Source organism: Cupressus sempervirens, chromosome 5 (genome assembly GCF_028749045.1).
Source record: "Cupressus sempervirens isolate cs-2001-9-10 chromosome 5, ASM2874904v1, whole genome shotgun sequence".
NCBI classification, from domain to species: Eukaryota; Viridiplantae; Streptophyta; class Pinopsida; order Cupressales; family Cupressaceae; genus Cupressus; species Cupressus sempervirens.
The window spans coordinates 770,903,365-770,928,529 of record NC_143122.1 but is presented as its reverse complement, the minus strand read 5'-3'; the positions used below and the strand labels follow the sequence as shown (position 1 = coordinate 770,928,529).

Sequence of the window (25,165 nt, the reverse complement as noted above, 5' to 3'; positions counted from 1 at the left end):
AAAGAGCATCTACAAGAACATTGTTCCTTTGGACCGCCTATAATGAATCCCACCATATAAAATAGATTAAGCTAGAATTATATCTTCTATTGGAGCTAGTTCATGCAATATAGAAAGCATTGAATTTATTTTGCATATTTGCAACTCAAATGAACATCCAACAAAATTGACAAAATATCACATTGTTCACCTTAACATTAATCTTAAGAGCTACATTTTCTATGTAATGTTTTCACTTCTTTGTTTCATGTTTGGATAAACAAAATTAAGAAACTAACTTTTTCAGTTTTCCTATAGAAAGCATAAGGCCAGAAGGAAAAAAATTCAACTTGCCATGTCCTTGCCCTATACATCCTACTCACTTACTTGGACAATATTAAAAGAATAGATAGCTAATAACGCATTCTATATAAAAGGACCATTGTTATTAGGCACAATTACAATTTGAAGTTCAAGTTTCTTTTCCCTGGGTCCATTATTTATAGAACTATACAAACATTTCAATGCAGACTCAACTTGATTAGGAGGTAGCATATGTAGTAGAATCACTGATTGTAAATTTAAATCCTTAAGAGAAACATTACAGAATCATTGTGTTAAGTTAATGCAAGAAAACTCTTGTTCGTATAATGTAGTTTTGATAGTAAGATGTCAAATTTAGATGTAGTATGTTAAATTTTCAAAGTATCTTTTAAAGTTGATAGGGAAATGTATGCATTCATCCACACTAGTACATAAAGGTAGGATTAAAGATAAAAATAGAGATAATTGTTAAGTTAATGCAACAATTGTCTCTATTTGAGAAAAAATATAAGTTGTTTATTGTCCTAAATATTTTCTTTAATTTAATGCCTTTAATTATTGTCGTAAATTATTCTTTCTTGAAGACAATAGAAAATATTTAATTATCATCTTTAAGTATTTTCTTTAATTATTCTCTCTTCAAGATGATATGAAACCTTTTAATATCATCTTTAATTATTGTCTTTAAAGATGATATAAAACCGGGGTACTTATTCTCTTGTAAAGATAATTTCACTTTGTGTTGAGATAATAGTTCTTTAATTTTGGAGACAATATATATTTCAATATCATTATAAGAATAAATGTAATAAAAAATAAACAACCTAATTTTAATATAAATTTTGACATTTAATATTTCCAAATATCAATTATACAATATTTACTATAATTATTCTCAATATAAATTCTTGCAAAGCACTCAATTAAATGGTGTAAAACAATTTTGAATAAAGAAACCATATTTATTACATTTATTATTGATATAGTCTTACAAAATAATGTGCGAGCTAATCCTCAAGAGGAACATAACATGAACACAACATTAAACACTAGTAGTTGAACATTTATGTATGCACAAAAAAGAGCAGATAGGAGCATATTCTTTTTTGTAATGAGAAAAAATGGTTGATAGGTGATTGAAGAATGGTAAGAGTTGAAGTAAGTGCAAGTGGTCTGAAAGGCCTTTTGTACTTAATGAGAGTACTGAAAATCTAGCTATAAAATCTTCTAAGCTCATTTTGCATACATGCTCACTAGAAGTCTCCCCTAATAGTATTGAAAGTGTCAAGCTCATTGATGACCAAGAAAAACCCATTCCTGGAGTGCAAGAAAGGTAACTTGAATAACTCTGAAAAACTGTACACAATAATTATCTCCCATTTTTGGATCTAGAAGCTTGTCTTCAGTAAGCAATTTCGATACATGCATTTCATAAATTTCAAATCATCTAGTTTTCATAATAGTTTTTCAAAAATCCTTTCATGGAGATCTAAAAAAAATTAAAATTCATCTTTAAAAAAACCTCATACTTAACAAATTAGAAGTAGGAAGATACCATACCAAGTCCTCAATATATACTTTTAAGAGTCACTACAAATATCTAGTTACATTAGTTGAAGATTTCAATTATACCTTATCATGCCACTGACAATAGGTCCTCTTTAGGATCTTGGACAACCTCATAAAGGTCTTCAATCATCTCTTGATGATGTGATTGAGAAGCCCCTATCCTTAGTAACTTGTGGCTGACCTTGAGGAGCCATGACTTAGTTAACATCCATCACATATATTTGAAATAAGATGACACATATAAAAATTCAAACTATAGTTTATGTGAATCATTAGAAATTGTGAGGAAAGCCATTGATATCTCCCATGTTTTCATCTCTACAAAAAGAAGCATACATGGCAATTTTCAAAATTGAGTAATTTTAAGTGGAAATACTTACATATTGAAAATGTAACTAAGAGTGCACATTTTCCAAGCTCTAGTTTTGTCATTGCAATCCACAATTATCTCAATCTTTGAGCATTATGCACAAATGGTCAATTGAAGGAAGCCCTACAAATTCTACTTACCAAGAAAAACCCACCACAAGAATCCTTTACATATTTTCAATTACTAGAAATCTATTTTCTCAAAAATGCCCTTTCACAAGTAAAACATGTACACTCTTTCATCACTCATAGGAGATTTTCATTCATTGCATAGCCAAATTTTCATAATAGGTTTATTTACATGTATATCAAGTGAAAAAGTTTGGACATGCTCAAAAAGTGTTTGACCATATGAGAGAATGGGATAGGGTTTCATGAAATATTATTATTACAACATACAAAAGACATGGGTATCCTTATGCAGTAGTCACATTGTTTCACCTGATGCAAGGAACGGGTTGTGGTTGCAACTGCACTAGCAGACATGTATGCCACATGTGGAAAGAAAGACAAAGCACGTAAACAATTTAACAAAGGACCACACCACCCTTGCCAACTTACAACCAAAATCATAACAACATGGAGATAAAGAGATGACAAAATGCTTCACAAAGAATGCTTTTATTATACTTGAAATTCCTTACAACATCAACAAGATGATATCATAACTATGACTTCTTTCAAAAGAAGTTTACAAATTTAAGAGTCTTCACACCAAGAGCTTTACCAAGAAGAACTTCCCAACTAAGATCTTCCACCTCCAAATCTTTCTTACAAGATATTGAGAGCTTCACTAGAGAGCTTATACTTGAAGAGCTTGATTACCAATGATTATAAGCCTTGCTTAAATAGGTGCTTACCACCCAAGACATTACAAACACAACCAATGTGGGATAAAAGGTAAATACAACTACCTTAAAAAATATATTTAATTCCCACCCAAATACAACTAAGCACCACCATGTGGACCAATTAGAAAATTGCATTTGCTTTGTGAATCAAAACAAATATTAAATGCATGATTTAAGGAACTTTCCACAAACTTCTAAGAGGCCACCTACACACCTCGATAAATAGAATGACCACTATTTTTCTATTTACTCTAACTATGCACCTTGAAAATAAAAATTCCTCTTTTTCTCCTTTTCTTGCCTTTTTTAAAAAATATTTTCTCTATTTTTTGTCACTTTCTCTCTCCTCCAATTTTTTTAATTATTTTTTATTATTATTTTATTTTATAAATAATTTTGATCACACCCCCTTTTTCATGATGCAAGATGCTCCTACATCAAACACCTATGGTAGGAAAAATTTTGTGGATATGAATTCACAAAATGAAGCAACTAACAATGATATTTTTTTCTTCTCTTCCAACACATCGTTGGAAGAAGTATTTGTCATCAATATATTTCTTTTTTTCTTCTTTTCCAATAACTGGCTGGAACAAGTGTCTACTGCTTGAAATACTCCTCCACAATGAACTTTGTAGAAGTATAACTTTCATCCTCCTCCAATATTGTAGGCTTTAATGCATGCCATACTAATCTTCCTTTGCATACCACACATCACTAACATGATCCTCATGCAAACCATCATCATTATCTTTCAAATTCATTTCATATTCAACATCCCATGGTTCATAAGCATTTACCTCTTTCACATATCATCTTCGCTTGCTTCTTTCATGTCATCAACAATGCAACTATTTCACTTGATTGATGCCCAACCAAGGCAGTATACTCTTCCTCTATTGTTGCATTCTTCAAATCATCTTCATCTACTTTTGGCTCACAAATTTTTTCATCTTCATGCTCTTCCTCTTCATCTTTTTCTACTTTAGGTTCACAAATATATGTATCTTCATCCTCTTGCTCTTCTTTTCTACCAAATGTGTGATACTCCACTTGATCCTCTTTCTTTTTCATATCCAAGGAATTATTACCATCTCTTTTCTAGTCACACACTCTTCTCTTCTGCAACTTAGCTTCTAATTCATTCACTTGCTTTTGCAAATCAAAGAATGTAACTTGTAATGCATCTTGGTTTCTTGCTCTAATTTTCTCAAGTCTATGAATCTTGAAAATCCATCCAATCACAAAAGTCATCTTCTTCTTTCTCTTCTCCATGCTCAAGTCTATATAAGAAAAACTTCTTGCAACACAAGAACCTCATGCAAATTGCCTCACAATTGATGATCTATATACACACTTAGCTGAAATCATGATCCTCATGCAAACTGCCTCAAAATCGACAATCTATCTATGCACTCAAGAACTTCCTCTTGAAAAGCTTCACCCAAACCAAGGTCCTGGTTCAAAATGCCTCACATTCGATGATCTATCCACATGCTTAGGAACTCTTGCTTTCATACCATTTGATGAAGGGCCACACACCCTTACCAACACACAACCAAAATCACAATAATATGGAGATAAAGAGATGACAAAATTCTTCACAAAGCATGTTTTTATTATACTTGAAAATCCATACAACATCAACAAGATGATATCATAACTATGACTTCTTCCAAATGAAGTTTACAAATGTTTTAGCATAAGAGAAATCCCAAGTAAGAGCTTCCACAAGAAGAGTCTTCACACCAAGATCTTGACCAAGAAGAGCTTCCCAACTAAGATTTTTCACCTCCAAAGCTTGCTTACAAGATATTACACCATGAGGCCTTATACTTGAAGATCTTGTACTTCAAGAGTTTCATTACAAATGATCAGAAGCCTTGCTTAAATAGGCACTTACCACCCAAGACATTACAAACGCAACCAATGTGGGATAAAAGGTAAATACAACTACCTTAAAAAATATATTTAATTCCCACCCAAATACAACTAAGCACCACCATGTGGACCAATTAGAAAACTATATTTCCCTTGTGGATCACAACAAATATTAAATGCATTATTTAAGAAACTTTCCAAAAACTTCTAAGATGCCATCTACACACCTTGATAAATAGAATGACCACTACTTTTCTTATTTTTCTATTTATTCCAACTATGCACCTTGAAGATAGAAATTCCTCTTTTTTTCTTTTTTTTTCTTCTTTTTATTTTTAAAATATTTTTCCTCTAATTTTCATCACTTTCTCTCTCCTCTAGTTTTTTATTTTTTTATTTTTTTTATCTTTTTTATTTTATAAATAATTTTGATCACACCCCCTTTGTCATGATGCAAGATGCTCTTGCATCGTAATTTGACAAAATACCTCACACAAGTGTCATTGCATGGAATGTAGTGATTATAGGATATGCAAAAAATGAATTTGTTGAAGAGGCTTTTTAGAATTTTAAGGAAATACGATTGGCAGGTGTAAAGCTAGACTCTACTACCTTTTCCACCATACTCCCTCCATCTACCAAAATGGAAGCTTTCGAATGGGGTAGGAGTATCCATCAAAGCATAAGGTAGGGATAACTTTCAGAAACCCCTATTTTGAAAAAATGTCTAAAATCATGGCATATCCAACATTACTTTAGGGGAAAAGAAAGTTTGTATAGGAAAAAAATTAATTTTATCGGCAACTTTTATTCTGTCATATGAAAATTTTCTAAAACCATGGAAAATCTTTAATTATTTCAAAAAATCAATAGCAAAAGTAAAAATATCTAGAAACCATAAATTTGTATCATCCAAGATACAATAACCCTTTTTAATGATCGTTAGATGATCCTAAATCTATGGTATAAATCCTATTTTGGGTTATATGCTAAAGTACAACAAGTTTTAGACAGAGTTTCTAAAATAATGACACTTGCCCATAGTATATTCTATTTTGGGCCAAAGATTAGAAGGATAAAAATTTCCTTACAAAATCTTTGGAATAGAGACACTTGTCAAATCTATATACTTTACATATAACTCAACTTAAAGATTTACTATAGATTGGTGAATGTGACCATCTATTAAGAGATGCATTAGGAATTGTGGGCAAAAATATTTCATTTACTATGTGGATATATTAGATTCCATTGGTGATGTCATAATCAAAATAAAAATGATTATGTATCAGTATTAGCGATTGGTCTGAGCATGGGACCCAATTTTCATAAATTGTGGGCGATGTCGCCACCCCAAAAGTACAAAAAAATTTGCCAAATTCAAGGTCTCCAAGGAGTCAAATTCACCATTTGGAAAATATTGAGCACTAAAGTAAGCCCTGGAATAAGGATAGAGGACTTTTAGAAGATGTAGTAGTTGTACGTGCACAAGTAGACATGTAGGAAAAATGCGGAAGCATAGTCAAGAATGACCCATGACTTTAGCTCTAAGGAATATTTATTTTGAAACAAGTTCATAGGGATTGGGGCAAGGAGATCTCAATAAGACTAAAAATGGAATAAAAGTGAATGGGATCATCAACCCCAATGCTCTTTTCCATGCCATTGGTGATAAGGCATCACAATTCAATGGATTTTAGTGGCAATATAGCCATGAGTTATAGAGATATTTACTAGATTGCTTATGGATAAAAGAATTATGAATAATAAAGTCTAATGGATCTATTTCTTTGGATTTGAGATCATCTAAGGACAATAACAATACATATGGAAACACAAATAATGTGCCTAGTACATAAGATATAGTAACTTTACTGGATCATGTATTTGATGGTCAGTTGTGTACCATAGTTTGCTACTATAATTATAGTCAAAACTGCAAATTCTAGCTAAAAAAACACCTGAAAAGGCCTTGTTTCTGTATAACAGAAGCTCCTCATATCTCAAAGAAAACTTAAACAATAATTTTGAAACCATTGAGAATGTCCAAATATTGTTGGGAAATGGAGATTAGGCATTTTTGATGCTAAATAAAATGTACCTTCTCAATAATCTTAGCATGTTGTGGAGAAGACCAAAAATCATTTATCTGTCATGCAAGCATCCTAGTAGCATCCATAGTCAGTATAAAAAATGTAAGTAGTAAGGAGAGGCATAGTTGACATAGTACCAGTCCAAATGGTAACATCAGTTGTGGTAGAAATAGTGTCTTCATGCAGTGTGGTTGTGAAATCAATTACCATACTATCCAATATCCCACCATAAGCTACCCTCTCACAAAACTAATACCCTTTTTAATCCAAACATTAACCAAAATTATATCATGAAGAAACAATATTCTTGAGCTTTTGAAAAAAGAGGGGTAAAAATTTATTAAGACAGAAAGGAATACAAAAAGGAGAGCTCAACAAGGAGCTTGATCTTGAGCAACAAGATCATCAAATTCTTGCACCATCTCAAAGGACAGTTGCCTCCTATCCCTAATATTCCAACCCAGATCATGACTAGAAGCCCATTTGGCTAAACAATCAGCAGTTCTATTCCATTCACGAGGAATATATGTGAACCTAATGAACTGAAAAGAGGAAGAGAAGAAAAGAATCTGCTTAACAACAGTGGCTAGCTACCAACTAACATCCTCAAGCTCTTGCGAAGAAAGCATGTTCACCACCACCTAGGAATCAGACTCACAGATAATCTTACTCCATCCCCGCAAGAAACACTGTTCCACAGCATATAAAATAGCCTGAGCTTTCATGATATTGTTAGTATAATCACCCTTATGAACTGAGAAGAAAAATTTAACATCCCCACAACTACAACAAGCCACTCCACCAATACCATTCGGACCAGGATTCCCACGGGAAGAACCATCAGTGTTAATTTTTAGAACTCCACAGGGAGGAGGAGTCCAATGCCCATCTCGGTTAACCTGACCCTTCCTCTGATGGTGAAGCTGCCTGGACATAGAAGGAAACTTATGAGCTATAGCCCCATCCTGTAGATGAAAATTGAGGTGATTACAGATAGCAAGATCAACTGGATCCATACCCCCATCAAGCTCACAATTCACAAGAATAGTTTCTTGAAGAGAATGTGATATTTTCCACCAAAGATGCAAAACACCAAGCCGAACATCTTGGAATATGCAACGATTCCTCTCCAACCAGATATGCCAAAGCATGAAAGATGGGCCAGTAATCAAAGCAGCATGGAGAGAAGAAGACTTGGAGGGAGCACTACCCAAGCGGGCCCAGAACTCAGGCAAAGAGGAAGCATGCCGACAAGAGCAACCCCAAGTGCTCCACCAAAGGTGCCATATCTGAGTAGAATAGGAGCAATGGAAGAACAGATGGGAGACAGACTCCTCTCCATTACCACACAAAACACAATAAGAGGGGCCCTGAAATCCACATTTACAAAGATTATCCCAGGTAAGACAACAGTTGTGAGCCACTAGCCACATGAAAAAATTGCACTTGGCCCAAGAAACTTTATTCCAAACTTGCTTCCACCAAGGGACCTCATCATCCCCAAATAATTGTCTAATTATCTCCTGATACCCAGCAGAAACATGATATTTACTAGACAAGGTACCGCCCCAAGCCAAAACATCTAGACCAAGCAAAGAAGAACACTCTCTAGAGGCCAAAATTTGAGAAAGCTCCTGACGTTCCATGTCTGTACCTCTAGGAGGCCAATCAGAAGAATGCTTCCATCTGTAACCAACAACAGGTCCCAATTGATAAGGAGTCTTGTAATGAGCCACTTTATCCCATCCAGTGGCAAGAAAAGAGTCACAAAGAGGCTGAAGATGAGGGTATATGGATAAAATGGAAGGGAATCCATCCCAAGCATCAGACCAAAAGAAAGCCTGAGAACCTCCTTTACATATCCAGAACAGACGCCTCTTCACCAACATCCCACCTGTCTTCAAAGTATGCCAAACTATTGAGCCACGACCTTCAAGAGGAAGTGCAGAAACAAAGCAAGGATCAGCACCATGAAAATATTTATGAGTGATAATACAAGCCCAAAGTTAATTTTGTCCAGAGCACCATCACCAATAAAGTTTAGCAGCCAAAGCTTGACTACTCAATAGAGCAGATCGAAGACCAAGACCACCCTCCTTTTTAGGCCTACAAACAGTTGCCCAATTAACCAAGCTCCATTTAGTACTACACAAATTACCACTCCAAAGGAATTGTCGAGAAAGAGCATCAAACTCCTTGAGAAAGTAAATAGGTGCAGTGTGAACCATGCTTCTATAAGTAGGAAGAGCTTTGATAACAGCTTGAAGAAGAGTAACCCGGGCAGCAGTAGAAAGCCACCTATGAGTCCAATGATTTACCTTATCCTGAAGCTTGGTAATCAAATTTTTCTAGAAGAGATGTGGCTGCCTGGAAACAGCAATAGAAATGCCAAGATAAGTCAAAGGAAGTGATCCTATCTGAAACCGTAGGATACCAACAATCCTGTGCTGAATAGAATCAGGAGTGTTAAAAAAGTAAATGGAAGATTAGTGCTCATTAACTTTCTGGCCTGAAGCTGCCAAATAAACGTCCAAAGCATGTCAAAAGGCTTCAGCTTCATTGATCCTAGCAAGACCGGCAAGAGCAGAATCATCAACAAATTGAAGATGGGAAAGAGAAGGTAAGCCATTACCCCACCGCCAACCTTGAATAGAATTTTGGGACACCTGATGCTTAATGAATCTGCCCAAGCCTTTAGCCATGATTATGAATAGATATGGGGAGAGAGGGTCACCCTGGCAGAGGCCGCTAGAAGCACCAAATAGTTGAGAAGGTTGACCATTAATCAGAACAGAAAAAGAGGCAGAAGTAACACAACTCATAATCTAACTCACCCTGTCAGAGCTAAATCCAAAAGAAAGAAGAATACTCCTTAGGATGCTCCATTTAACTCTATCGTAGGCCTTAGCCATATCCAGCTTTACAAACATGGCTCCCTCCCTTGAAGTAGCCATAGAGTGAATAGCCTCAGTAGCAATAACCACCCCATCCAAAATTTGTCTGGCAGCAACAAAACCACCTTGTTCTTCTGAGATAATAATGGGAGGCCACCTTTTCATTCTCTCAACAATCAACTTAGTAATAACTTTGTAAACCACATTACATAAGGAAATTGGTCTAAAAAACTCCAATTCATTAGCAACCTCTCTCTTAGGAATAAGAGTCAAGAATGTAGAGTTCAAAGCTCGAAGCGTGTGCTTGCTAGCATAAGATTCTTTAACCACCTCCAACAAATCATGATTAATGATGTCCCAAAATTCTTGAAATAATTCAACTAGAAAGCCATCAGGACCAGGAGCCTTCCCCTTAGGCATGCCAAAGACCAGCTCCTCCAGCTCTTCCAAAGAGATAGGAGGCATGAGATAATAGTTCATTTCCTGAGTGATAAGGGAAGGAATACAGGACAAAATAAGATTTTCTTCATTATTAGTAGGAGGAGAGTCCTCAGAGAAGAGGGTAGAGAAGTACCAAATAGCCTCTTGGAACAAAGCTAGCAAGGAATTCAGTTGGATACCTTGAGAATTAACCAAAGAAGAGATAGTGCTCTAATTCTTGCGAGATTGCACTGTTTTATGGAAAAACGCAGTGTTTCAATTACCTTCCTGGAGCCAATCAACTCTAGCCTTTTGCTTCCAAAAAATTTCCTCTCGAAGTTCCCATTCTTCTAGAGCTCTAGAAGCAAGGGATTCAGCCTTGCCAAGATCCTCTAAGAAACCTCGATCTCTAATCTCCCTTGTGATGACATCAAGATCTTCTTGAGCAAGCCTCTTCATAAAGTGAAGGTTCCCAAAGCATTCCCTATTCCATATCTTGAGCTTCCTTTTAACATATTGAAGCCTTTTAGAAAATGAGAACATTGCAGTACCATATGCAGGAGCACCATCTTTCCACCAACAAAAAACAAAATCTTGAAGAGAGGAGTCATGAAGCCACATCAACTAGAACTTAAAAGGAGGATGCTTCGGAACATAAGCCCCTATAGTAGAAAATTTGATTGGCCAATGATCTGAACCCCTCCAATCAAGGATTTCTAGAGAGATAGTAAGGGTGCCATTAACCCAGAAGCAAGAAACAGGAAATCTATCCAGATGATCTGAGATAGCAGCAACACCAGTCCTACAATTATTCCAGGTATAGAGACCATTAGAAGGCTTAACATCAGAGAGATGCAAAATAGATATGTGTTGCTAAAGAAGAGCAGAAGAAGGCGCCAATCTAGCCAAACCACCATGCTTCTCCTCCAGATGTAAAAATAAATTGAAGTCCCCTACTAACACCCAAGGATGATAAGGATGATAATTTCTAACATATTGAATATGTTCGCAAAGTTCCTCCTTTCCCACAAGATCAACAGGTGCATACACATTAGTAACCATGATTACCTCTCCTGAGTCTAGAGCAAAAGCTACCATAGAGAGAGCTGAGCGAGAATACATCCAGCCAAGAGGAGAAATTTTTTGAGGATCCCAAAATATAGCTAAACCACCCACACTTCCTGTTGCCCCAACACACTGGCATTGGCCACAAGACCAAATACTAGAGGCATGTTGGACCATAGACTCCACAGAGAGCTGAGTCTCTTGGATACAAAAAATATTAGGACTATGATCAACCACCAAGTTATGAATAGCCTTTTGTCTAGGGATGCTATTCAACCCCCTTACATTCCATGAGAGAATAATCATCGTTGGGTAGAATTGGGAAAATGAGAATCCAAAGGTTTCACTGAACTAGACTTAATCAATATATCTCCTGTGAGTTTAATCTTCTCTTGGTCTATTTTTCATCCACTCCTTAGAAGGGGAGTAGAAGAAGCTCGCTTAAAGGGTCGAGGCATCAACCCCAAGGGGAGAGGAGATCCCTTGCCCTTACCTGATGATAGCACATCCTTAACCAAGTCAGCTAAAACAACATCGTTATCCTCCAACACTGTAGGAGTCGCTAGAGCCTCTGTCACAGGAGCTATAGGGACCTCACAGTTCTGATATACTACAACTTGGGATGCCCCACAAGCATCATTAGGAACAAATCTCTCATCTGGGCAAACTGTATCAGAAGAGATAGGAGGAGGAATACCCTCCTCTAGAACCATACTATCCAGCACCTCAAAGTGGTTAAAATCTAAATTAGATAATCTTTCTTTCAAAGGCCTCTTTTGACCACGTCCCTTAGCTTGAGGGTGAATAAGGGTAAATCCATCCTTATCCTACATTTGAGCCTTACCCTTACCTGTAGCATCTTGCGGATTCATCCCCTTGGTAGTATTATCCATTTGAGATTGTCCTTTCCCTGTAGTATCTGCGAAACCACCAGCATTGCTAGCTGTAGAACCATCCACTCCTTTGAAACTCGAGTTACGGGGGCACTCACGCTGTAAATGACCATACTCATGACAAATCTGGCAACAGAAAGGGAGGGATTCATAATCTAACTGCTGAACCCAAGAAGAATGCCCCATACAAATTTCCAAAGAATCTGGTAATGGGTTATTCAAATTAATTTCAACACAAATTCTAGCATAAGAAATAACCTTTTTATCGAGGGATTGATGTGCGATCGCAGTTGGCTTCCCCAACAAAGCAGAAATTTGTTGAAGGATGTCTTCACTCCAAAATTCCAAGGGAAGACAAGGTGAGCGAACCCAAACTAGCACTGTTGAAGGGAGATCCTCAGCAGAATTAAAACCTGAATGCCAAGGTTTGACAAATAACCCCACATGGTTGTAGAAATAAGGGTCTCCTTCAAAAACACGATCCCGATCAGATATGCAAGAGAATACAACAAAAAAATAACTATTCCCTGCCAACATAATCTCCATATCGCCTTCCACCTGCCATGAGCGGCGGATTCATGTCTCAAGAGCGGATAGGGAAATCCGGATTCCAAGAAATTTGTATATCAAAGCATGCTTGGTCCAATAATCAATGTCCTCCATTACAGCCATTGGAGGAATAACCAGAACAAGGCGATCATGGCTACTTGGAAAACAACCATTAACTTTTTTCAGCTTGGAGCTCTCCCCTGAATAAAATGATTCAGATTGCATTGCATGCATAGTTGGAGAAGAACCATCTATTCTCACCAATGGAGAAGAAATCCTAGGCCCTGCCATGCAAATAATAAAACCCTAATCCAAAATTGACTGTAGAAGATTTCCAAAAACACCGACGAAAATTATGTCTAGTAGCTAGCAATCCAAACAGAATAGAAAAATAGTAAAGATCAAACACGAAGAACAGGCTAGGCGAAAAACCCTAGCCCAGCCGGCAACCAACGCTTCTCCACATTCTCCAAAGCTCACTTCCAGAGGCCCCCAAGAAAATTTTCAATGTTCATAAGAAAACTGATTTTTCACCTATTCTTGAGCTTAACAAATACATAGTTTGTGAATAAATAGTAGAGACAATTTGCAGCAACAATAAATTTAAAAATATATTTGATTCAATAAAATCGAATTATAAAGTTTTCCAGATCTCATGATCAAATTAGCTCATCAGAGAGATCAAAGATGAATAATGCATCACAGTTACCTTAATAAATAGAAGTCTTAAACAAATGTGAGAGCAAGCAAAGCAACAAGAAGTCTCATGTATGTTCATGCAAAATTTGAAGATCAAATAATTCATTTTTAACTTCATGGAATTCATCCAAGACTGCAAAACCACTTCTCATGTGAAGCTTCATACAAAGTGTAGAAATTAATAAATGAATAGATTGAATCTAGACATACCCACTATAAAAGAACATACCTTTAACCCTCAACTCTTTCTTCTAAAGACTAGTCTCCCTTGCAAATCAATGGATCCATCTAATGCAATGATTTTTTTCTCTTCTTTCATGGATCTTATTTCTTTTCTAACACTTGGGTTACATTTGGTTTGTAGTAAAAACTAGCACAACATATAGGGCTCCTATAAGGGAGTAGAGATTATAATTATAAAATAATTTTTAATAAAATAATGAGCCAAATCAAATGTTCATTCCATTGTAAGTGGGAACATGATTAAACAAGTCTTGATGATAAATATGACTCTAATGCTTTCCGAAGTTCAATGTCACTCACAGATAAACAAGGTTGATGAAAACAAGATTAAAATAACATGAAGACTCTTGGTTAACACCTTCCCTTGACAAAGATATCCTTGGAAAAACATTGCTCACCAAAGCTCCCCAAAAGATGTATCATTAAATATAATAATGTTAGAAATAAACTATGAGTAGGTCATCATAAAGAGCATGTGTGCTTCAAAAGAAAACTGAATGATAAACATTTCATTGGCTATCAACCCAACCATCAATATCATTATAAGTTGACAGTATAATCTTTATCCAATATTATAGCTCCTTGTTGATTCAAGAGATAGATCATTGGGTTTTAATATAAGGTCTTTATATATTCTATGATTTAATTTCTATTTTGTGTAGTCATTGTTTAGTCCTTGTATTAAGGTTTTCAGTTCTATCACTCTCTTATTCAGTAGTTTTTTCATTGTGATTCAACTTTTATTATATATTTTTAGTTAATCTTCTTCTAGTTTCTTTTTCTTCCAAAATAATAACAATTACTAAATGATATTCTAGATGGAACTAAAATATTAAAATTTGAACTAAATCTTAATATTAATCACTAAAAATCATAAATAAAAGACATAGAAAAACAAATAACAACAGATTTGAGGTTTCATGACAAGTGTTTGACTGTATTCCTTAACACTTAAATCAAAAAATTAAGGGAACCTTAGCAAGGGATATTACAACCACAAAGGTATATCCAACTCAATCTAAAGGGCCCCTTCAAGTTAATCAAGAAAAAGTGGGTCTTAACATGGATGAAATAAGAACTACACAATATAAAGGAAAATGAAGAAATATATCTACAAGGTCTTGATCTAAACAAGATTGCAGTGAATTGTGACAATGAGTGGAAAACATTCTTGGAGAACATTGATAAAAGAATGAAAAAGAAACCTCTACCATGAGGAGCTGAAGAAAGTGGGCTTCAAACAAGAACATGATGAGAAATAGAAATTGGGGATGAAAGCTACATAATATCTAACCAATACAATCTGAAAGGATGTGGTAAGAAACAAGGTTGGTTATCAACCCAATAGCTCCTCCAAAAACTTAGGGTAAGATTAATAGATGAAGGATAAGTAAGAGCACCTCTCCTCCCATCTCTATTATTTCCCAATGAAAGTCATTTCATAGAATATGTGAGGCCTCAATGACTCCTTAAAACATAGAATCCTTAAAAATAGAATCGTGGAGGATAAAATTGAAATTTTTACTCTCCAAGAAAGAAAATTGTGTTTTGTATTGAACCATCCCTCTCCAGCATTAGTGTTGGCAAGGATATAACAACATAGAAATTATAGCAGGAGGCATGCTCACCCTATGGGACACCCCAAAAATCAGCCTTCTCCAAGAAATATCTACTCAACACACTCTTTTAGTAGTTTTTCAAATCATTAGCTTTGTAGACCTGATGAATATTTATGGCCCACACCATTTGGATGAAAATTTTTATATGCTAGACTCCTTCTAGGTCATCAACTCATCACTAACTTGCACATATTAGATAGTGACTAGGGATTTCAACATGATCACCATCCTTGAAGAAATGAAGGGAGAAATAAGATGCTTGGACAGAGGTCTTGAAGCCTTTCTCAACACGGTATAAATGATTAATCTACTACATATTGAGACTTATAATGGAGTGTTTATATGGAACAAAAAGAGAGAAGGGGATTGCCAAACTACCTCCAAGTTAGACTGATTCAAAATTATAATTAAAAGACATATATACCTTTTTTCCTGTAGCATTTCATAAATCCTTCAACAAACTTAATAAAATGACCAAACAATAGGGTTCTAAAAATCTCTAACTATGAAATGTTCTACAAACTTATAGGATGACTGAAAAGTAAGAAGGATCCATCATGCACCTGAAATGAGGGACATTGATCAAAGAGTTGCAAGGCCCTTCCCAATGGATATTGTGTAGACAAATGTGAATTACCAAAACACAAAATAGCTTTCACACCATATCATTTTACCTTGATACAAATTACAAGACTTTAGTAAATAAGTTATTGTACTTCTCACCTAAATCAAAATGCATTACTATATATTCTTATAAAAAGAAATAAAATAAAAATAGGACAATATAATGTCTTTTATACCAAAGCATCAACATAATTCCCACAATAGCTTAATTTTACTATATTGTCAAACTCGTGTTGCTATTTTTCATAGAGATGACAACATAATGAAACAATCATTACTCTTTCCATAATTACAATTGTTGGACATAAAATTTGAGTAAATTTAGTGATCATCCAACAAAACATGACTGATAGGACAAACAAAAACTCTAAGTACATGGTATATTAGAAAAGAGAGATTCAATTTTACCATATCAAGCTAGTCTCCATAATCATTGTTGTATCACTAGTCATTAATAATGAGATATAAAATTGAACACAACAACAACAAGACTTTTTTAATAGGTATCTCTCAAAAAAGTGTGACATGTTAGTATAGTTCATTGCCAAAGAGAGGGAATAATAGGGTGAATGAATATGCGCGCGCACACACACACATGTATATGTGTATATATCTATGTATATTTTTTTGTGTGTGTGTGTCTATATATATATATATATATATATATATATGTATGTATATGTATATGTATATGTATATGTATATGTATGTATGTATGTATGTATATGTAAATATATATATATAATGTATGTATATATGTATGTATATATGTATGTATATATGTACAAACACACACACACAGACACACACACACACACACACACACACATTCTCAACTGCTGCAACTAATCAAGACAACTACAAAAGTGCATACAACCACTAGAATTACTTGTAACTTCTAATTGTCAAGCTCTTCTAGTTGTGGGTGGCTCCAAGACTATCGTAAAGAGGTTGTAGAGAAAATCATCTGCAAGATTTGATGAGGAACCTCATAAATTTTGCAAAGAGAAAATTGATTTTTAATGGGTTTGAATATAAGAAGTTGAATTGCGGCATTAAGTTGTGGAATGTGCTCAAAATGTTTGCTATAATGTCACAAAATAATCATCAAGTGCATGTAGTCTCAATGAGGGTTGTCTATAAATGAGCCTTGCATATATAATAACCTTGACTATAAATTTTTTGGCTATCTATGGTTGATGCTTCCAATATAAAATATATTGTTGACTAGAAACATTTAATGGCATTCTAGATGCAATCTTAACAACATTATTGACCTATATTCCTCGACAAGTCCCTACATACTAGTGTGAGGAAACACTCCCAGGTAATAGAGGTTTTTGAAGTATATTATGTATTAAGGTTGATGTGTAGCTTCAAAAGCCATAGACAACTTGAGTTAAGTTGGAGATTAGGGATGGGAAAAGTTGTGCAGGATCATAAGATTTCATAAATTATTATGTGCTTCTTTGGCTATAGATGTTTTACATTCTATTTAGAAAATTGTGATTTTTTTTATTACAGTTGTTGATCTCCAAAAAATGTTTTTGAGAAACTTCTCATGGGTTCACCTAGTATTTCAATTCTTTTTTAGTGTCACCATTTTGATATGTCTTGACCTTGATAAAAAATATTTAGAGTGGAGCTTCTCCTATAGTGGTAGCACTTCTGGATAAGATGATTGAGGGTAACATGCATGAGAGAAGGTCTTCAACTATGAGTATAGAAGCATATCAATTTTTTGAAATCAACTACAACATCAACCTTGGTAGTAGCCCTAGAACAATTAAGACTCACAAATTTGCAAACATAGGTCTCTATTATCTAGATTTAATGCTCCATTTGTAGCCATATATATATTGATAAAGCCTTACATATTTTTAAGGAATTTGACTATGAGCATAATTGGCATCATAAAAGTGTTTGTTTTTTAGAAAAGGCCAATAAGGTATTGATAAAAAAATTAATGATTTTGAAGAAGAATAAATTCAATAATACGATAGAAGATAAGGCATCCTATCACAAAAAAAAATATAATATAGAGATAAACTAGATGTCTAGGTTGAACACATTATACGAAGGTTGAGATAATATAACACAATTTCCCCAAAACGTGTCTCCCTCACAAGAAGACAAGACTTAATCTACAAATTCAGAAAAATTTGCAAAATGATTCTCAGAACATGGGTATTTGTAAATTTTAATAGATTTTGAAACAAAATATGTCTACTAATGCTTCAAAATCCACAAATGATTAGGCCATAGATGTTTAACTTACAAATAAGCCTTCTCTTCTCATAATATGATTTTTCATCGCAAACTTATTTATAAAACACGAGGGATGATATTTCCGTTTAGAAGGAAGTTATTTTTTTTAAAACCTTTATGTGCACCATTAGATGCTTCATGTAAAATAAGTATATGAAACATAGAGTTTCAAAAAAAAAATTAAAAAAATTGCATAATACAGTTTCAATGCTCATAATCTACTTGTAGCTATCATTTTTGTTGTCTGAAATAATTTTTTGATTACTAATAGAAACCCAAATTATATTGAGCAATAATACAATAATACTTCTAGTTCTAAATAATTTTACTTATTCATCTATAGTAGGCCATGTAGTTCCCAACAACATCCTCTCCCATAAATTGATTTCTTTATGTATTTCTTTCCTATAGTTAGTATTGTTAGGAGTGTCTAGTAGGAGCCTTAATGTTTTTTATTGTAATTCTACAAGGCTCCTAGACAAGAAGCTTGTTAAGGTACTTGTGGGATAATTTTGATAGGATCTACACTCGATGGATTATTGATTGACTGTGGTGTACTAGTAACATGGGTGTGCATTTCAATTTGAATAGGGATACTAGGACCACCCATGCCTGATGTAGAAGGAATATTGTGAGGTTTTGTGCTTGATACCATTTTGGGAATAGGTGTATCTAGTTGAGATGTAAAGGCCATGACACATCTAGTTTCCATTTTCTTCAAAGAACAAACACAAATATTTCAAGTGGCATAATAGGGCTAATAACATAATCAAACCCAAAGTATTGTATGATGGAATCTTACCATTTACATAATATTGGGTGTATTAGATGGCATAATTGGATCATTAAAGATTGGGGAGTTACTATAGAAATTCCCTATGACCAAATTTTTTTATTTTGAATTGTTGTAAAAGAAAGGGCACTTACTAGGAAATGAATAGATTCTGGTAGTCCCTATATAAATAAGTAAGTTTATATTCTTTTGGTAATCTTAGGGACCATGATTGAGATCCCTTTTTTCCTTGGGCATCAACAAACATGTGTTCTCTTAATTGATTAAATTCTCAAAATATCTGCCAAGGCACTTTTCGTCAAACCTTTCAATGAGATTTTGGGTGTCCATGATTATATTTGGGTGACCTTCAATGATGATACCATGATACAACCAATCAGGTGTGATTCCTTTGAAATGTAGGATAACAAATTTAATGGTGCCTACTTTGGTCACTATGGTAAGGAAAAAGTAACTATTATTTGGACCCAAAAGCAAGTAATGTTTATCCTAATAAACTTGATTGGGCTTGCCTCTTCCCCTCCTAGATGTGATTCTTGTGTGAGAATCAAACAAATCCCTAAAGGGAATATTCTTCAAATTTCTTGTCTTGAATTAGAATGAGTTTTCACATCCATTAGAATCATTTTCACAAAACCTGTGGTCAAGGGATTTTGGTCAAGGGATCTAGCAGCACAACAAAACCTTACAATTTGTACCACAGGTTTTGTTGTGCGGCTAGATCCCTTGACCAAAATCCCTTTTAATTAACCTGAAATAATGTAATTTAAATGAGGAATATGCTGGATGTATTTCTGTCACAGATTGCGCAATGTAATCCCTTTAGAACATGAAGGCCGGATCAATTTCAATGCATTCAAGTAATGTTAACTAGGTTTCTTACTTTAATACTGAAAAAAATCATGCAATCCACACGAAAATGCTTGATGAGTCCAAACCCTAGGAAGATCCATGGTGCTGAGAGCTAAAAGATAACGGATCATGTCAAACTAGTGTAAAACATATAATCTCAATGAAAACATTCAATGATCAGGATAGATCATGGTAGGGCATTTAAAAAAAAAAAAAACCCATTAAATATTTTCTTGCAGACACGATAAATGTCTTACTTCAACAAACTATGTTTGAGATCGTCCAAGGCTCTGAGCAGACGACGATTTCCAGCCCAAGCAATTTTCCCCGTTACATTGAAAACCCAAAATCGCAAAGAGCAGCTTAATTAACAGAACCAGAAAACTCTAATGCAAATACAGAGGAAACCGAGCGGACAATATTAAACAAACAAAGATCTTTAAGGTATTTAGTAACCTGTTTATTGTGCAAACCCGCATCGTTCCCGTTGAGGACGCCGACGGCTAGGGCATGACGTATAGATCAGAATAACAACCGTGACATAAATCATGCACAACTCGTCATGACTTGCAGTCATATCCATCATAAACTAGTCCAGCGCCAGAAGTTTTGGAAAGATAACAATTAGTCATTTTTGGAAAAGTCTCGACTTTATCTATTATGTTTATTTAAAAGAATTAAAAAATTATTTAAACATGTAAAAATATGTTAAAGACGTAATTGATATTTCGCCTTTAAATACTGTTGTTGTATGTAGTAGTCCCAGAAAAATCTAGCGATATGATTCTTGTCCCCGACTTGTTCGAATCAGTTTGCTTCTATGTCCGTAGAATAATTATGAAGTAGAGTAGCGCAAAAGTTCTGTACAAGGCTAAATGGACAAAGAAGTAGGAAGTTGTGATTTCCAAGATAGCATCACTGAACAATAAAATAAAATATTATCTCTTACACATCTTCCCTGAGGGCTACATGTCTCTGGCTGTGCAACATAAGATACTGTAACCAGTCTCCATCAGAGGTGGCCTGAATAGATAAGATTATTTAGTTTCTTTATTAATTCACCTCATAATAGAAGGCAGATATTTGTTTTGTGAACACAAGTGTATTTGAAGATTCAAAAAATCAGAAATATGAGACCCGCCACTAAATGTGAACGATCATTGGCATTCTGTATATCTAGAATCATACATTTAGAGAGCAGATGTTGATATTCATTAATCTACCCCACAGAAATCGTTTTCTAGTAAAGTTAAACAAAACTCCGCAACTGACGCAGACAAAAGGTTCGTATAATAAGACCACTGCCAATGAACATCGCACATGTAGTAGCGGATCTCAGAGAACGATTACCCGCCTTTTAAAATCAAAGTAGAATAGGTTATGCAACTAAAGGTGAAGCATGGCGATCAAGAGGTCACCCATTCTAATAATATTCCAGCTCAAAGCATTCAATACGTAATTTCTTCTTTGTGACTAGTTTCTAGTTAAGTAATTTTCACAAATCTTCTATGTTTCATGTGAGCTTTAGCTTTATTTTTCATGAATTATCCATGTTTGCAAATTTGAAAATATTATATATCAACTCATGAAAATTGATAAATAATATTATTATACTGTTAATAACATTATTTGAAAGGAAAATATTTTTAAATCAAAATTAAAATTCACAAAATTGAAACTATGTTAAAATTTGATTTATGTCATGTTTAACAATCATTTTAAGAACTGTAATTTTAACTACTCTAATAATTGTCAAAGTTATTCTTTAGACAATGGATCTTTGGTCTACTAGTGAAGTTTAATGGCTCACAAAGAGCCCACCAAGGATCAAGTCTTGTCTATCCATTCTAAGAACTTAGAAGCTAATATGTTAGAACAGACCCTGACTACCTAATAAAACTAGAAATTTTAATTTTAAGAAAATAAAATTGGGCTAGGCATTGTATATATATTTTATTAAAAACCTGATTCAAAGACTCAATTGGGAAATAATCAAGGAATAAAACCCGATAGCATTGTCGTTACATATATAGAGTTAGAGGAATTCATCCTATTACAATTTTGGTTGATAGCAAAACAACATGAGCATCTGAAAAAATAAATAAACTATCAATCAAAACTATAGTCTTAGACCTATATAATAAAGAGCACCAAAAGTGCCTCCAAAGTTCGAATAATCGATCAAAAAACCTAGAGAAATCCAAAAAGTAGAGGGAAACAACTATGAATCATTCCTCCATATCCACCTATTTAGATATCTATTGCTAATAGGATGACAAGGAAAAAAACAATCCATCTTCTTAGTCTTTAGGAGGGGTGGTTGGAATTTGGGTAACCCAACCATCATAGTCAACATGTTACTTGAAAGAAGAGAAAGAGAATGTGATACCACTATCAACTTAGCAATGTCATTCGAAGAATTACCCACCAATGTGAGAAGATTAAGATCTCGAACAAGTGACATGTAAAAGTGGTTTGTCTAGACAAACTACAAGAACCGATAGTGACAAAGGGAGACATGGAGGAATGTTGGGAGTTTCCAGCAAGTCAAAGATGGCAATAACCATTCTTTTGATGGAGGCCTCAAGCTCCCTACCCAAAGCTTTAACCAAAACCTACAGGGTGGATTTTTGTGTCACTCTAGTGCCTTCTTGATACAATCGTTAATCATCATAAATTTGTGTGTCTTTAGAAGAAGATAACAGGGAAGCAAGTCCCCCACAAATGCATCACCCAGCCACAAATCATACTTATCAATGGAAAATATTAACTTTCTATACTCAATAAACTGTGTTTGAAACACCTTATTAGCAATTAAGAAACCATTTGCAAAGGAAAGAGAATTTGTTTTAATCTTGGAGAGAGAGAACATGCTCACCAATTAATCTCCTTATATCCCTACAAATCACTGGAGAATAGAAAATGAAGGCAACATCTATCAAAGTATCATCCACATGAGCAAATAATGGGAACTCTAACTCTCCTAGTAAGAGAAAGACTTTGAAATTTCATGGCTAGAAAATCCTCCTAGAGTGAGTTACATGAATCACATCATAGACAGAAGGTGTGTGGCGAATCCATTTTGTAATTGAGACACACACTAGTAGATGTGAAGGAACTTAAATTCTCATAGAAAACAACATTTCTAGACCACCCAAAAAACCAAAAACCAAAACAAAATACTCACATCATATCATGACCACAACCCACAAATAATGAATTAAACCCAGGCCATCATATACTTCGCACACTAAGAATCACATGGTAGTCTATCCTTTACAAAGGAAATTACAAATGAACAAAAGTGCCAATGCGTGAGAAAGGAAGGAGTAGTCATTGAATGAGGGAATATGTAATTATATTTATGTGAAATATAATACGGTATAATGTAAGCTCATGTCACATAAATACTACAGCCAACAACAACCTTTGTGACATAAATATAACATGTACCTTTGAAATCAGTCATCTTGCTTGGAAGATTTTTTCTTTGTTTCAATCAAAGTTTGCAATTCCTCATCAATATTAATGATTCCAACTAGATGGTTCACTTCTTGGTGAAAGCCATCATAGCCCCAAATAGCTAAATAATCAGCTAGAGTGTTCCCTCCTGAAAGGGTATGTGAGATAAGGAGCCACTAATGTTGTGTTTTCATAGTTTGAGACCAAGGAGGGGATAACATCAAGAAGGTATTGATATTGAACTTGAACAATTATTGGCGGGTTAGGTGGATCTAGTAGATTTTTAAAAAACCTTACCCCTTCCTCTTGAATTCCTTGAACATCCGAGATTGGATTTCTATTCTCTACATTTTTAATGGCAAAGATGCAATTAGTTACTCTCTTCTTCATGGCAGAGGCATGAAAGAATTTGGTGTTCTTGTCACCTTCTCTTAACCACAATTCCCAATATTTTTTATGCCAATAGATCTCTTCTCTATTATAGGGTTCATACCATTCCACTTGTAGCTTATTTTGTTTCACAAAATTATCAGTAATCATACCTTGTTTGATAGTGCTATCAAAAATGTCCATCAATTTTTTTTTAACTATCTATTATTCTCTTCTTTTTTTATGAAAACCAACACATTCCATCTTTTAATGTGTTTCTTGACACTCTTCATTTTTGTAGCAAATTAATCCATTTCTTAGCCAACACAAAATTGAGTATTGATCCACCATTATTTTAAAAGAGGCAGGAAATGAGGATGCATAAGCCACATCCTTTCAAATTTGAAGGACGGTTGATACTAGAATCCCTGATTAACCCTTGGAAGGTCTAGTTGTAGGGAAATGGGGAAATGATCTGACCCTAGGTGGGCCATAATTTTATATTGGAAAGTGACATTTGATAATATCCACTCCTGAGAAACAAGGAATCTATCCAATCAGATTTCAATTTGAGAGACATTTTCCCTCTCGTTAGTCCATGTGAAGTTACCATTGCTAGGCTTAACATCATCCAAGTTATCATACTCTATAAAATTGGAAAAATATTGTACCATTTTTAGAGGAAAACATATCTCACCATGTTTTTCTAAAGATTTAAGAATAACATTAAAGTCTCCCCACTAGAATTATAAAAGTTGATAATTTTGAGATGGAATTATATGAGTCAATTCTTTCCACAACCTCAGTTTATCTTTTATCATTGTGTGGCCATTGATATTGATTAAATGAAGGATAGATCAAACCCATCAACTTTCACTAGTTGCCAATTATCTTGTTGATCAAAAAGCTAAACTTGTACTGCTTTAGAATCCCATAAAATTGGTATACCACTTGAAGCACCAATACTTTGTTTATGAGCCCAAATCCATTATGTCCATTGACTAATTGTTTTTTCAAAAATTTCTAGTAACATGTCAGTTTCCTATAATAGGATTATGTCTACTCCCATATAATCAAGTTATGGCTTGATCTTATTGCATTTTTCAAAGGCATTTAAGCCTCTTCCCAAGTGGCAATCCTCATTGCTATAAATGATAACCCTTAATTCTCCTTGTCAATCTTTTAAATGGTGTAAACTTATCATCCAAAGTGGATTGAATGCTTGGTATTATTTTTACCTTTATTTTTGAGCCTTTAGGCTTTCTCCTTCTCTTTTTAGGTGTCAGTTTGCACTGGGAATTCTAATTGGGTTATTTCTCATTGAATAAGTGTTAGCATAAATAAGTATT

General features: G+C 34.5%; 1 protein-coding gene across 4 annotated transcripts in view; it reads right to left on the bottom strand.

Annotated features, from left to right (window-relative positions):
* Positions 1–20,654, bottom strand: part of LOC149558191 (uncharacterized) — a 258,580-nt gene extending 237,926 nt beyond the window's left edge. The window contains exons 1-2 of one of the 4 annotated variants that reach the window (XM_089832539.1): positions 20,442–20,654; positions 1,936–2,053 (exon numbers count right to left, since the gene is read on the bottom strand). The gene's annotated coding sequence lies outside the window, so the exon portion shown is untranslated. Of the gene's footprint in view, positions 1–1,935; positions 2,054–20,242; positions 20,276–20,441 lie in introns of those variants that run through there. The other 3 variants (XM_089832538.1, XM_089832537.1, XM_089832540.1) reach the window with 3 other exon arrangements.
* Positions 20,655–25,165: the final 4,511 nt, after the last annotated feature.